Consider the following 13,057-nt stretch of genomic DNA (forward strand, 5'->3'; position numbering starts at 1 on the left):
GTAGGAATGTTTTGTTGAAATATATGACCAAACAATGTAAGATTTCTATATCCTCTACCTTTATCAACCAATACAATCAAGTAGGCATACATTGCCAGCATTGTATGCTCAACTCTTTGATACAGCAGGAACACAGCAATTTACAATCAGATGGTTTCATATGACAAATAACCAAAAGTTTTAACTAATATATTCTCTCTCTCTTTTTTTGTTTGTTTGTTTGAAGCAGAGTCTCATTCAGTCACCCAGGCTGGAGAGCAGTGGCACAATCTCAGCTCCGCCTCCTAGGTTCAAGCGATTCTCATGCCTCAGCCTCCTGAGTAGCTGGAATTACAGACATGCACCACTACACCCAGCTAATTTTTGTATTCTTCTTAGTAGAGATGGGGTTTCACCATGTAGGCTAGGCTAGGCTAGTCTCCATCTCCTGACCTCGGGCGATACATCCACCTTGGCCTCCCAAAGTGCTGGGATTACAGGCGTGAGCCACCATGCCCAGCCCTTAACTACTATATTCTATGACATCACATTCCATGCTTAACAGCATACAGGACCCAAGGGAACAGATTTTTTTTTTTTTTGAGACCGAGTCTTGCTCTGTCACCCAAGCTGGAGATCAGTGGCGCGATCTCAGCTCACTGCAACCTCTGCCTCCTGGATTCAAGCAGTTCTCCTGCCTCAGCCTCCTGAGTAGCTGGGGTTACCGGCACATGCCACCACGGCTGGCTAATTTTTGTATTTTTAGTAGAGACGGGGTTTCACCATGTTGGTAAGGCTGTCTCGAACTCCTCACCTCGTGATCCACACGCCTCGGCTTCCCAAAGTGCTGGGATAACAGGTGTGAGCCACCGTTCCCAGTGGGAACAGATTTTAAGGGTTAAGGATGTAGAAGATCCTTAATCTAAAATCATGTTCCAGTGATTTTGGTCAGAAATAATGTAAAACAAAATATGAGTGAGTAGTTATAAAAGAACCACATTGGAATTTAGTAAGACAGTGGTGAAACAAACTCTTCCTCTTTAGAATCTTTTGCAAAGTCAAAGATTAGATACTTATTAGACAGGTAAATAGAAAAACGCTAGCAGCAAAAAGGAGACTAAGAAGAAATCACATCTTATGCTAACTCCGCAGTTAGCAGCAGGAATGAAAAACTATGGCCTATTTCAAAAGTGTCAGCATTCCAGTCTTCAAAAAATAAATCCAGAGACCATTTTGTTTCTGTTTTATATATTTTGTGAAGGATTTAGATCTTTGTTTGCACAAATTTACTGTAGAAGAATTGCTCTGTATATTTGTCTTTAAAAAAGAGACAATAGAATTTTCTCCTTTGCAATAGAAGTTAAAACAGATGTGCAAATAAAAATCCCCTACATCATGGTGGGTATTAGTTTCCATAATGTAGTCTTTGGAAGGAAGTCACTACGTGCAGCCCACAGATAAGGGGTGTTCTGCTGCAAACATTCACATGCAGGTTTTTGTGCAAATTAAGTTTTCAAATTCATTGTCAGGAGTGTGATCACAGTGTTGTATGGTAAGTCTTATGTTTAGCCTTATAAGAAACTGCTCATATTGGCTGGGCGCAGTGGCTCACGCCTGTAATCCCAGCACTTTGGGAGGCCGAGGCAAGTGGATCATGAGGTCAGGAGATCGAGACCATCCTGGCTAACACGGCGAAACCCCATCTCTATTAAAAATACAAAAAGCTGGGCATGGTGGCAGGCGCCTGTAGTCCTAGCTACACGGGAGGCTGAGGCAGGAGAATGGCGTGAATCTGGGAGGCAAAGCTTGCAGTGAGCCGAGATCATGCCACTGCACTCCAGCCTGGGCGACAGAGCCAGACTCCGTCTCAAAAAAAAAAAAAAGAGGGGAGGGGGAGAGGGAGGGAGAGAGAGAGAGAGAGAAAGAAAGAAAAGAAGGAAGGAAGGAAGGAAGGAAGGAAGGAAGGAAGGAAGGAATGAAGGAAGAAAGAAAGAAACTGCTCATACCTTCTAGAGTGGCTGTGTCATTTCCATTCCTTCCAGCAGTGGATGAGGGTTCCTGTCATTTGGCATCCTCATAGCACTTGGTACTACTAGATTTTTGGGTTTTAGTTATTCTAGTAGATGTCAAATGGTATATCATTGTTGTTTTCATTTGCATTTCCCTAATGACAAATGACATTGAGCATCTCCTCATGGGCTCACTCGCCATCTGTAGATCTTTGGAGAGACATCTGTTCAGACGTTTGCCCATTTTTAAATTGGGTAAATGTTGTCTTATTGTTCAGTTTTGAGGGTTCTTTCTATATTCCAGATACAAGTCTTTTATCAGATATGTGGTTTGAAAATATTTTCTCCTAGTCTGTGTCCTTTACTGACATAATAACACACATTAATGCATAGTTATATTTTTCTAGGAGAAGAAATGAGAAATTTCTAACTGTGAAGGTTTCTGGGTAGATGACCTGAGGGACAAGCAAAGGTGGTAGGGGTGGGGGAGCAATGGGAATAACTTATCTTTGTATATTTTTGAGTATCTTTTGAATTTTCTTGTGTGTGCATTAATGTTTTCAAAAATAAATGACATAAAAATCCCTTTCACTTGTTCCACCTTTGACAGATTGTGTCCAGAGCATGTGCTAAGACTCAGATATTGATCCTCTATTCTAGGACCAAAATGGTTCTCACTGAACTATTTTGCCTTAAAATTTCCAATTCTGGAAAAGATGGTTAGAGTATATGAATAAATCCTTTCACTGAAAAAGCTAAAAATGCCATCTATAATAAAATTCAAAAAGCATCTTCTTAAAAGCATCAAATTGCTGACAAGATGGTAATAAATGACCACAACCCACAAAGAAAGGAAAGATACTGCTTGGTCTCATAGAGAGCAGTGGCCTGAGGAATGGAGAAAAGGCTCAAGTTCATTGCCCAGAGCCGAGACACAGGGGCCCCACACTTCCAGCTCTTTTCTCTGAACACCTCACTTTGTACCCATCTGCCTTCCCTTTAAAAATTGTATAGTTTTTCTTTTTCTGATATAGTATCATGTAAGTGTATAATATATGACATAACGTATATTGACTGTAGAAGCATTATAAAATTCCGGGAAGAATAAATGACAAATTAAAAATAACCCCTAACCTTTACACCTATATTTGGTTGCATTTCCTCCTAGCCTGTTTATATTCTCTGACTGCTGCGTGAATGCTAGATTTCTCTCTCCCCACCACTCTCTCTCCCACTGCCCCCTGTCCCCCCTACCTGCCCTGCTCGCTCAGTTGATGAACACAGACCTCAGTGACCACCCCCCAAAGCCCTGCACTCTCCAGATGCCATTTCCTGGATCAGTTCACTCTCACGTCTCCTGAGAGGGGTATTTCCTACTTTCTCCTCCACTCCTTCTGCACTCCCACCCTTAGGTGATGAATTTATTTCACTTTCACTTAAAAAAAGAACTCAGGTGAGAACTGCATTATCATCCCACTACTGTCCCCACACTGCACCTGTCTCCTCAGCCTTCCCACCAGCACTAGTGACGATGGATGGCCAGGCCCTCCCTCTTCTATATCAATTTCTACTCTACTGATTCATTCATTCCTGCATACAAACATGCTGTAATATTTCCCATTAAAACAACAAAACTAAAATAAAACAAAATCTTACCATAAAAATCCACTGCCTGATCCCCTATCTCCCTCTAACTACTACCCCATCTTCCTGACACTCCTTACAGAAAAATTAGTGAGTCAGCCCTCTCGTGATGTCTTTGTAAACATCAGATGGATATATAGACAGTATTTAAAAAATTTTTAAATATCTACAAGGCTTGTTATGAAGAAAGACATCTCCAATGTTCATGCATGCCATTTCCTGAACCCCAGAGGCAACCTGCTTGACTTTTTTTTTTTTTTTTTGCCTAATCCTTTTATTGTTACTTCTGTTCCTCTAAATAGTGTGCTTATAGTGCTCCTTTGTTTTGTTTGTTTGTTTGTTTGTTTTAGACCAAGTCTTGCTCTGTCGCTAGGCTGGAGTGCAGTGGCATGATGTTGACTCACTGCAAACTCCACCTCCCGGGTTCAAGCAATTCTCCTGCCTCAGCCTCTCTATTAGCTGGGACTATGGGCAAGCACCACCACGCCCAGCTAATTTTTGTATTTTCTTTAGTAGAGACGGGGTTTCACCATGTTGGCCAGGATGGTCTCAATCTCTTGACCTCATGATCCACCCGCCTCGGGCTCCCAAAGTGCTGGGATTACAGGTGTGAGCCACCATGCCCGGCCTGTTGTTTATTTTTTTTGTTTATTTATTTTTGAGATGGAGTCTTGCTCTGTCGCCCAGGCTGGAGTGCAGTGGTGCAATCTCGGCTCACTGCAAGCTCCGCCTCCCGGGTTCACGCCATTCTCTTGGCTCAGCCTCTTGAGTAGCTGGGACTACAGGCGTCTGCCACCACGCCCGGCTAATTATTTTTGTATTTTTAGTAGAGACGGGGTTTCACCTTGTTGGCCAGGATGGTCTCGATCTCCTGACCTCGTGATCCGCCTGCCTCGGCCTCCCAAAGTGCTGGGATTACAGACGTAAGCCACCACGCCCGGCCCCTGTTGTTTATTTTCATCTACCATCCTTAGTGGATGATTCCCTTCCACATTCCCTTGTCCTTCCAATGTAGTTATTTTCTTATTTTGGTAAGCTCAGTGTTCAGTGTTTACATTATTATGACCGTGTAAATGGTATTCACAACTAGGCTAGCAGCTGTGATTACTTTCCCTCTGTCAAATTTACTTGTTAATTTGCCTGAGGTTAATAAATGTCTTGTCCCTTCATGTGCTTAGTTTCTGCCTTACTCATTACAAGATCTCTCCCAAACTTTCCCCAGCGGCCTCTGCTATGGTTTGAATGTGTCCTGCAAAGCTCATGTGTTGTAAATTGGATCCCTGTATTAGTCCATTCTCATATTGCTGTAAGGAAGTAACTGAGACGGGGTAATTTATAAAGAACGGTGGTTTAATTGGCTCATGGTTTTGCAGGCTGTACAAGCATGGTACTGGTATCTGCTTGGCTTCTGGGGAGGCCTCAGGGAACTTTCACTTATTGTAGAAGGAAACAGAAGCAGGCATGTCACTTGGTGAAAGCAGGAGGAAGCGGGGAGGGAGGTGCCACATATTTTTAAACAACCAGATCTCAGGAGAACTTACTATCACAAGGACAGCACCAATCCATGAGGGATCCTCCTCCATGACCCAAACACCTTCTACCATGACCCACCTTCAACACTGGGGATTAAAATTCAACATGAGATTTACAGGTGACAACACCCAAACTGTATCAGTCTCCAATGCAGTGGTGTTGGGAGGTGGGATCTAATGGAAGGTGTTTGGGTCACGAGGGCTTTGTCCTCATGAATGAATTAATACCATTGTTGAAGGAGCAGGTTCACCCCTTTTGGCCTCTCTTGTCCTCTCTCTTGCCCTTCCATCTTCTACCATGTGAAGACACAGCAAGAGGTCTTCAACAGATGTTGGTGCCTTGATCCTGGACTTCCCAGTCTCCAGAACTGTGAGAAAACAAATTTCTATTCTTAATTGACTCAGTCTGTGGTATTCTGTTATAGCAGCATAAACAGACTATATTAGTTCGTTCTTGCATTGCTACAAAGAAATACCTGAGCCTGGGTAATTTATAAAGAAAAGAAGTTTAATAAGCTCACAGTTGTTCAGGTTATATGGGAAGCATGATTCTTGCATGGCACTTGCTAGGCTTTTGGAGAGGCCTCAAGGCCTCAGGAAACTTACAATCATGAGAAGGCAAGGCAAAGCAAGGAGCAAGGGGGCAGGGGGAGGTGCTACACACTTTAAAACAACCAGATCTTGTGAGAAAATCAGAGAACAGCACCAAGGGGATGGTGCTAAACCATGAGAAACTGCCCCCATGAGCCAATCACCTCCCACCAGGCCCCACCTCCAACAATGATGATACAATCTGACCTGAGATTTGGGCAGGGACACAGATCCAAACCATGACACAGACTAAAACAGTCTCCCTGACTATATTCAAGCATATCCGGGATTCCAGCAACCTCATTGTTGTGAAGACATCTGGCCCTCAGTCTGCTACCTGTGGACTGGTGCCCACACACCTGGGGCAGTTCTGGCTTCCTGGATCTCCTTCACCTTATCTTGGGCATTCCTCTGCTGAAAATGTTATAAAAAATAAAAAATATTCCTACTACAAGTTTGCGTGAGGCTGGATTTTTTTCATAAACTTCAATCACAATAACAGGTTACATGCAGAAACTGATATGAAAATCCACTGGTCTTCTAATGAGATAGACCGGAATAGAACTTGTAAGCATGTAAAATGTAAAAAAAAAAAATACACTCCTCTCACTATATTGTTTTATTTTGGAAAACAGTGATTTCTCATAAAAATATTTCTAACATGTAATGGGTTATTAACACTCTAGATGAATTAGATATTTTAAGTTTTAATTTCCAATATGGTAAATATTAACAGATACAAACAAAATTACCTTTGGCATCTTCACTAATTCCTAAGAGCATATAGGGATCATAAAACCAAAGCTTTTGAGAAACAATGACATAGCTCCTGGGCCAGGACTCAGGGAGAGAGTGTGACAAAGAGCGCTCGGGGCAGGAGAAGAAGGGTCAGGGCGAAGTCCCAGGTCCTCAGGCATGACCACCGCTCTCAGGGTCTCAGGTCCTCAGGGCGATATCTGGATTGGGGAGGCCCGGCCTTGCGGATTCCCCATGCCCAGAGTTTCTTCTCCCTCTCGAAACCTGTGGGACTCAGACTCTGCAGATCCCGAGGATGGGGTCGTGGAGCCCCGAACCCTCCTCCTGCTGATCTCGGTGGCCCTGGCCCTGACCGAAACCTGGGCAGGTGAATGCGGGGTCGGGAAGGAAAATGCCTCTGCGGGGAGGAGCGAGGGCCCCCTCAGCGGGGGCGCAGGACCCGGGGAGCCGCGCTGGGAGGAGGGTCGGGCGGGCCTCAGCCCCTCCTCGCCCCCAGGCTCCCACTCCTTGAGGTATTTCAGCACCACAGTGGCCCGGCCCGGCCGCGGGGAGACCTGCTTTATTGCCGTGGGCTAAGTGGACGACACGCAGTTCGTGCGGTTCGACAGCGACGCCGCGAGTCCGAGGATGGAGCCGCGAGCGCCATGGGTGGAGCAGGAGGGGCCGGAGTATTGGGACCGGGAGACACGGAGCGTCAAGGCGCACGCAGAGACTTTCCAAGGGAACTTGCAGACCCTGCTCCGCTACTACGAAAGCGAGGCCGGTGAGTGACCCCAGCCCGGGACGCAGGTCACGACCCCTCTCCATCCCCCACGGACGGCCCGGATCGCCCTGAGTCTCCGCGTCCGAGATCCACCCGGAGGCTGCGGGACCAGCCCAGATCCTCGACGTGGGAGAGCCCCAGGCGCGTTTACCCAGTTTCATTTTCAGTTTAAGCGAAAATCCCCGCCGGTTGGTCGGGGCGGGGGCGGGGGCGGGGCTTAGTGGGCGGGGCTGAGCGTGGGGGCCGGGCCAGGGTCTCACACCTTCCAGGAGATGTCTGGCTGCGAAGTAGGTCCAGAGTGCCGCTTCCTCCGCGGGTATGAGCAGCATGCCTAAGACTACAAGTATTACCCCGCCCTGAACGAGGACCTGTGCTCCCGGACTGCTGCAGACACGGCGGCTCAGATCACGGAGTCCAGGTAGGAGGAGGTCGAAGAGGCAGAGCAATCCAGGGCTACCTGGAGGGCCTGTGTGTGTAGTCTCTACACAGATACCTGGAGTACAGGAAGGAGACCCTACAGCTTGCGGGTGCCAGGGGCTGTGGGGCGCCTCCCTGATCTCCTGTAGATCTCCTGGCTTGCCTCCCACGGGGAGGGGAGGAAAATGGGATCAACGGTAGAATATCGCTCTCCCTCTGGGTTTCATATCCTGAGACATGACTCTGAGGGACAATTAAGTGGAGAAGTCTCTGAGGAAATGGAGGGGAAGACAACCCCTAGAATACTAATCAGTGATTCCCTTTGTCCCCTGCAGCAGCCTTGTGCACCACAGGGCGATTTTCTCTCAGGCCTTGTTCTCTGCCTCACACTCAGTGTCTTTGGAGATCTGATTCCAGCCTTTCTGCATCTCTTGGCTTCTACCCGGGTCAGAAGCTTAAGTCCTTCTCAGAGACCTGGAGCCTCTCAACCTGGGCTGCGTTATCCAGATTCTAGACCTTCCAAGGAATAGGAATATTATCCCAGATTCCAGGGTCCAGGCTGGTGTCTGGGTTTTGCACTCTCTGCCCGACCCCAGGTGTCCTGTCCATTCTCAGAATGGTCACATGGGCGCTGCTGGAGTGCCTCATGAGGAGTGCAAAGTGTTTGCATTTTCTGACTCTTCCCCTCAGACCCCCCAAAGACACACGTGATCAACCACCCTGTCTCAGGCCATGAGGCCACCCTGAGGTGCTGGGCCCTGGGCTTCTACCCTGTGGAGATCACACTGACCTGGGTGTGGCACAGGGAGGACCAAACTGATAGTGAATGAGTCTCATGAGATCTGATTTTTTTTTTTTTTTTTTTTCCTGAGAGGGAGTCACGCTTTGTCGCCAGGCTGGAGTGCAGTGGCCCAATCTCGGCTCACTACAACCTCCGCCTCCTGGGTTCAAGTGATTATCCTGCCTCAGCCTCCCGAGTAGCTGGGACTACAGGCACGCACCACCACGCCCAGCTAATTTTTGTATTTTTAGTACAGACGGGGTTTCACCACGTTGGCCAAGATGGTCTTGATCTCTTGACCTCGTGATCCCCCTGCCTCAGCCTCCCAAAGTGCTGGGATTACAGGCGTGAGCCACCACACCCGGCTGAGATCTGATGGTTTTTAAAAAATGGAGTTTTCCTGCACGAGCTCTCTCATCTTGCCTGCTGCCATCCATGCAAGATGTGACTTGCTCCTCCTTGCCTTCCACCATGATTGTGAGGCCTCCCCAGACATGTGGAACCCTTAAGTCCGTTAAACCTCTTTCTTTTGTAAATTGCCCAGTCTTGAGTATGTCTTTACCAGCAGTGTGAAAACAGACTAATACACAAGTGAAACACATTATACATTTTAATCCATTAAAGACTAGTAGGCAGCATTCACCACGAGCTGATACAAGAGCCCGTGGGCCTTAAGGGAATATTCGCTGGTAGTTGACTACAAACGGGTAGTCTGACTTTCCCTCTTCCTATTTAGATGCCCTTTATTTCTTTCTCTTGCCTTATTGCTCTGGCCAGGACTTCTAATACTCTGTTGAATAGGAGTGGTGAGAGAAGGCAGTCTTTGTCTTGTGCTGGGTTTCAAGGGGAATGCTTCCCCGTTTGGTATGATGTTGGCTGTTGGTTTGTCATAGATGGCTCTTATTATTTTGAGGTATGTTCCTTCAATACCTAGTTTATTGAGTGTTTTTAACATAAAGGAATGTTGAATTTTATCAAAAGGCTTTTCTGGATCTATTAAGATAATCATGTGGTTTTTGTCTTTAGTTCTATGTATGTGATGAATCACATTTATTGATTTGCATGTGTTGAACCAATCTTGCATCCTGGATATTAAGCCTACTTGATCATGGTGGATTAGCTTTTTGATGGGCTGCTGGATTTGGTTTGCAAGTACCTTGTTGAGGATTATTGCATCAATGTTCATCAAACATATTGACCTGAAGTTTTGTTTTTTTGTTTTGTCTCTGCCAGATTTTGGTATCAGGATGATGCTGGCCTCATAGAATGAGTTGGGGAGGAGTTCCTCCTCTTGAATTTTTTGGAATAGTTTCAGTAGGAGTGTTACCAGCTCTTCTTCATCCATCTGGTAGAATTCAGTTGTGAATCCATCAGGTTGAGGGCTTTTTTTGTTGGTAGGCTATGTATTACAGATTTAATTTTGGAGCTCATTATTAGTCCTTTCAAGGAATCAATTTCTTCCTGGTTCAGTCTTGGGAGGATGTATGTTTCCAGGAATTTATCTATCTCTTCTAGGTTTTCTGGTGTATGTGCATACAGGTGTTCATAGTAGCTTCTAATGGTTATTTTTATTTCTGCAGAGTCAGTGGTAACATCTGTTTTGTCATTTCTAATTGTGCTTATTGGGATTGCCTCTCTTTTCTTCCTTGTTAGTCTAGCTAGCAGCCTATCTATCCTATTAATTTTTTCAAAAAATCATCTCCTGAATTTGTTGATCTATTGAATTTTTTTTGTGTCTTGATTTCCTTCAGAACTTAACTCATTCTTAACATTTCACAGCCCACTTTCAGTTAATAATGTACTAGTTCACATAAATATAGAAATCTTGCAACCATTTATCCTCTATACAATGTCCATCTTTTATACTATAGATATTATATGTAATATATCTACATAGGTTATAAGCCCCATAAGAAAGCCTTCTTATTTTACCTTTAAGAAGTTCTGTGTATATAAAGTAAGATTAAATGGGGGGGGAGCAAGATAGCCTTTTGTACTTAATATCTACCACTTCCGACATCTTCATCTTTTCTGATAATCTCATTTTCCACCTGGTATCATTTGCTTTTAGCCTGAAAAATTTGCTTTACCAATTTTTATTGTACAGATCTGCTGGTGACAAATTCTCTTAATTTTCTTTTACCTGAAATATCTCCTTATTTTGCCTTTATCCTGAAGGACATCTGTACTGGATATAGAATTCTTAGCTGACCTTTTTTTCTTCCAGCACTTTAAAGATGTTATTCTACTTTATTTTGTTTCTCTGGTTTCTGATGAGAAATCATTGGTCAGGACAAGAGAAACAGAGAAACAAAAACTGAGAAAATAACATGGTAGACCTAAAACCTATCATATCAGTAATGATAAAAACCTATATAAATCAACACTCCAATTAAGGGCAGAGATTCTGTGACTGAATTAAAGAAAAAAATAACCTAACCATATGCTCTTTTCAAGACTTGAACTTTCTTTCTTCCTTTTTTTTTAAATTTAACGTTTATTTTTAGTTCAGGATACACATGCAGGTTTTTTATATAGGTAAATTTGTATCATGGGAGTTTGTCATATAGTTTCTGTACCCATTAGTACCCACCCAGGTATTAAGCCTAGCACCCACTCATTATTTTTCTTGATCCTCCCCCTCCCTCCACCCTCCACCTTCACGTAGGCCCCAGTGTGTGTTCTCCTCTATGTGTCCATATGTTCTCATCATGTAGCTCCCACTCATAAGTGAGAACATGTGGTAATTGGTTTTCTGTTCCTGCATTAGTTAGCAAAGGATAATGCCCTCTAGCTCCATCCATGTTCCTGCAAAGTACATGATCTCATTTTTTTTTATGGCTGCATAGTGTTCCATGGTACATATGTGCCGGATTTTCTTTAGCCAGTCTACCATTGATGGACATTTAGATTGATTCCATGTCTTTGCTATTGTGACTAGTGCTGCAGTGAACACACATCTGCATGTAAAACATGCAATTTCAATATGAAGACACAGATAAATAAAAATTGATGGAAAAAGCAGTGCCATACAAACAGTAAGCATGGGGGATTGAAATAGTTATTTTACTACCAGTAAAAGATTTTCAAATAATATATATTACCAGACAGAAAAAGAGGCACTTCATAAACAAAAGGGTAAATTCAGCAGAAAGACACGCAACCAGAAGTGGGTCCAATAGCAAGTCTTCAGAGTTCATGAAGAAAAATTGACAAAATTACAGAAAGAAGTGGAGAATTCTACAAACATGATTATAGATTTTAAAGCTTTCTTTCAGCTCGAAATATAAAAACTAAGAAAAATTTAGCAAAGACATAGAAAATTGAAAAGCATTATCAAGCACCCAGACTTAATTTATTTAAATACATATGCACATCAGTGAAAAATACATATTATCTCAAGTATGAATGATGCATTTACCAGGAGAAACCATATTTCAGGCCACAAAACAATAAATTTGAAAACATTGCAATCATACAGAATATATTTTCTGGCCATAATGGAAATACATTAGAAATCTGTAACAATGGTTACCTGACAAAAACAAGCAATGGGGAAAGGATTCCCTATTTAATAAATGGTGCTGGGAAAACTGGCTAGCCATATGTAGAAAGCTGAAACTGGCTCCCTTCCTATCACCTTATACAAAAATTAATTCAAGATGGATTAAAGACTTAAATGTTAGACTTAAACCATAAAAACCCTAGAAGAAAACCTAGGCAATACCATTCAGGACATAGGCATGGGCAAGGACTTCATGTCTAAAACACCAAAAGCAATGGCAACAAAAGCCAAAATTGACAAATGGGATCTAATTAAACTGAAGAGCTTCTGCACAGCAAAAGAAACTACCATCAGAGTGAACAGGCAACCTACAGAATGGGAGAAAATTTTTGCAATCTACTCATCTGACAAAGGGCTAATATCCAGAATCTACAAAGAACTCAAACAAATTTACAAGAAAAAACAAACAACCCCATCAACAAATGGGGAAAGATATGAACAGACACTTCTCAAAAGAAGACATTTATGCAGCCAACAGACACATGAAAAAATGCTCATCATCACTGGCCATCAGAGAAAAGCAAATCAAAACCACAATGAGATACCATCTCACACCAGTTAAAATGGCGATCGTTAAAAAGTCAGGAAACAGGTGCTGGAGAGGATGTGGAGAAACAGGAACACTTACACTGTTGGTGGGACTGTAAACTAGTTCAACCATTGTGGAAGACAGTGTGGCGATTCCTCAGGGATCTAGAACTAGGAATACCATATGACCTAGCCATCCCATTACTGGGTAATGGATTATAAGTCATGCTGCTATAAAGACACCTGCACACGTATGTTTATTGTGGCACTATTCACAATAGCAAAGACTTGGAACCAACCCAAATGTCCATCAACGATAGACTGGATTAAGAAAATGTGGCACATAGACACCATGGAATACTATGCAGCCATAAAAAAGGATGAGTTCATGTCCTTTGTAGGGACACGGATGAAGCTGGAAACCATCATTCTCAGCAAACTATCCCAAGGACAAAAAACCGGACACCACATGTTCTCACTCACAGGTGGGAA

General features: G+C 43.6%; 1 pseudogene; it reads left to right on the plus strand.

Annotated features, from left to right (window-relative positions):
- Positions 1-6,670: 6,670 nt before the first annotated feature.
- Positions 6,671-7,906, plus strand: LOC134759372 (class I histocompatibility antigen, Gogo-B*0102 alpha chain-like; annotated as a pseudogene).
- The last annotated feature ends 5,151 nt before the right edge of the window (positions 7,907-13,057 follow it).

The sequence above is a fragment of the Pongo abelii genome, chromosome 5 (genome assembly GCF_028885655.2).
Source record: "Pongo abelii isolate AG06213 chromosome 5, NHGRI_mPonAbe1-v2.0_pri, whole genome shotgun sequence".
Classification (NCBI taxonomy): domain Eukaryota; kingdom Metazoa; phylum Chordata; class Mammalia; order Primates; family Hominidae; genus Pongo; species Pongo abelii.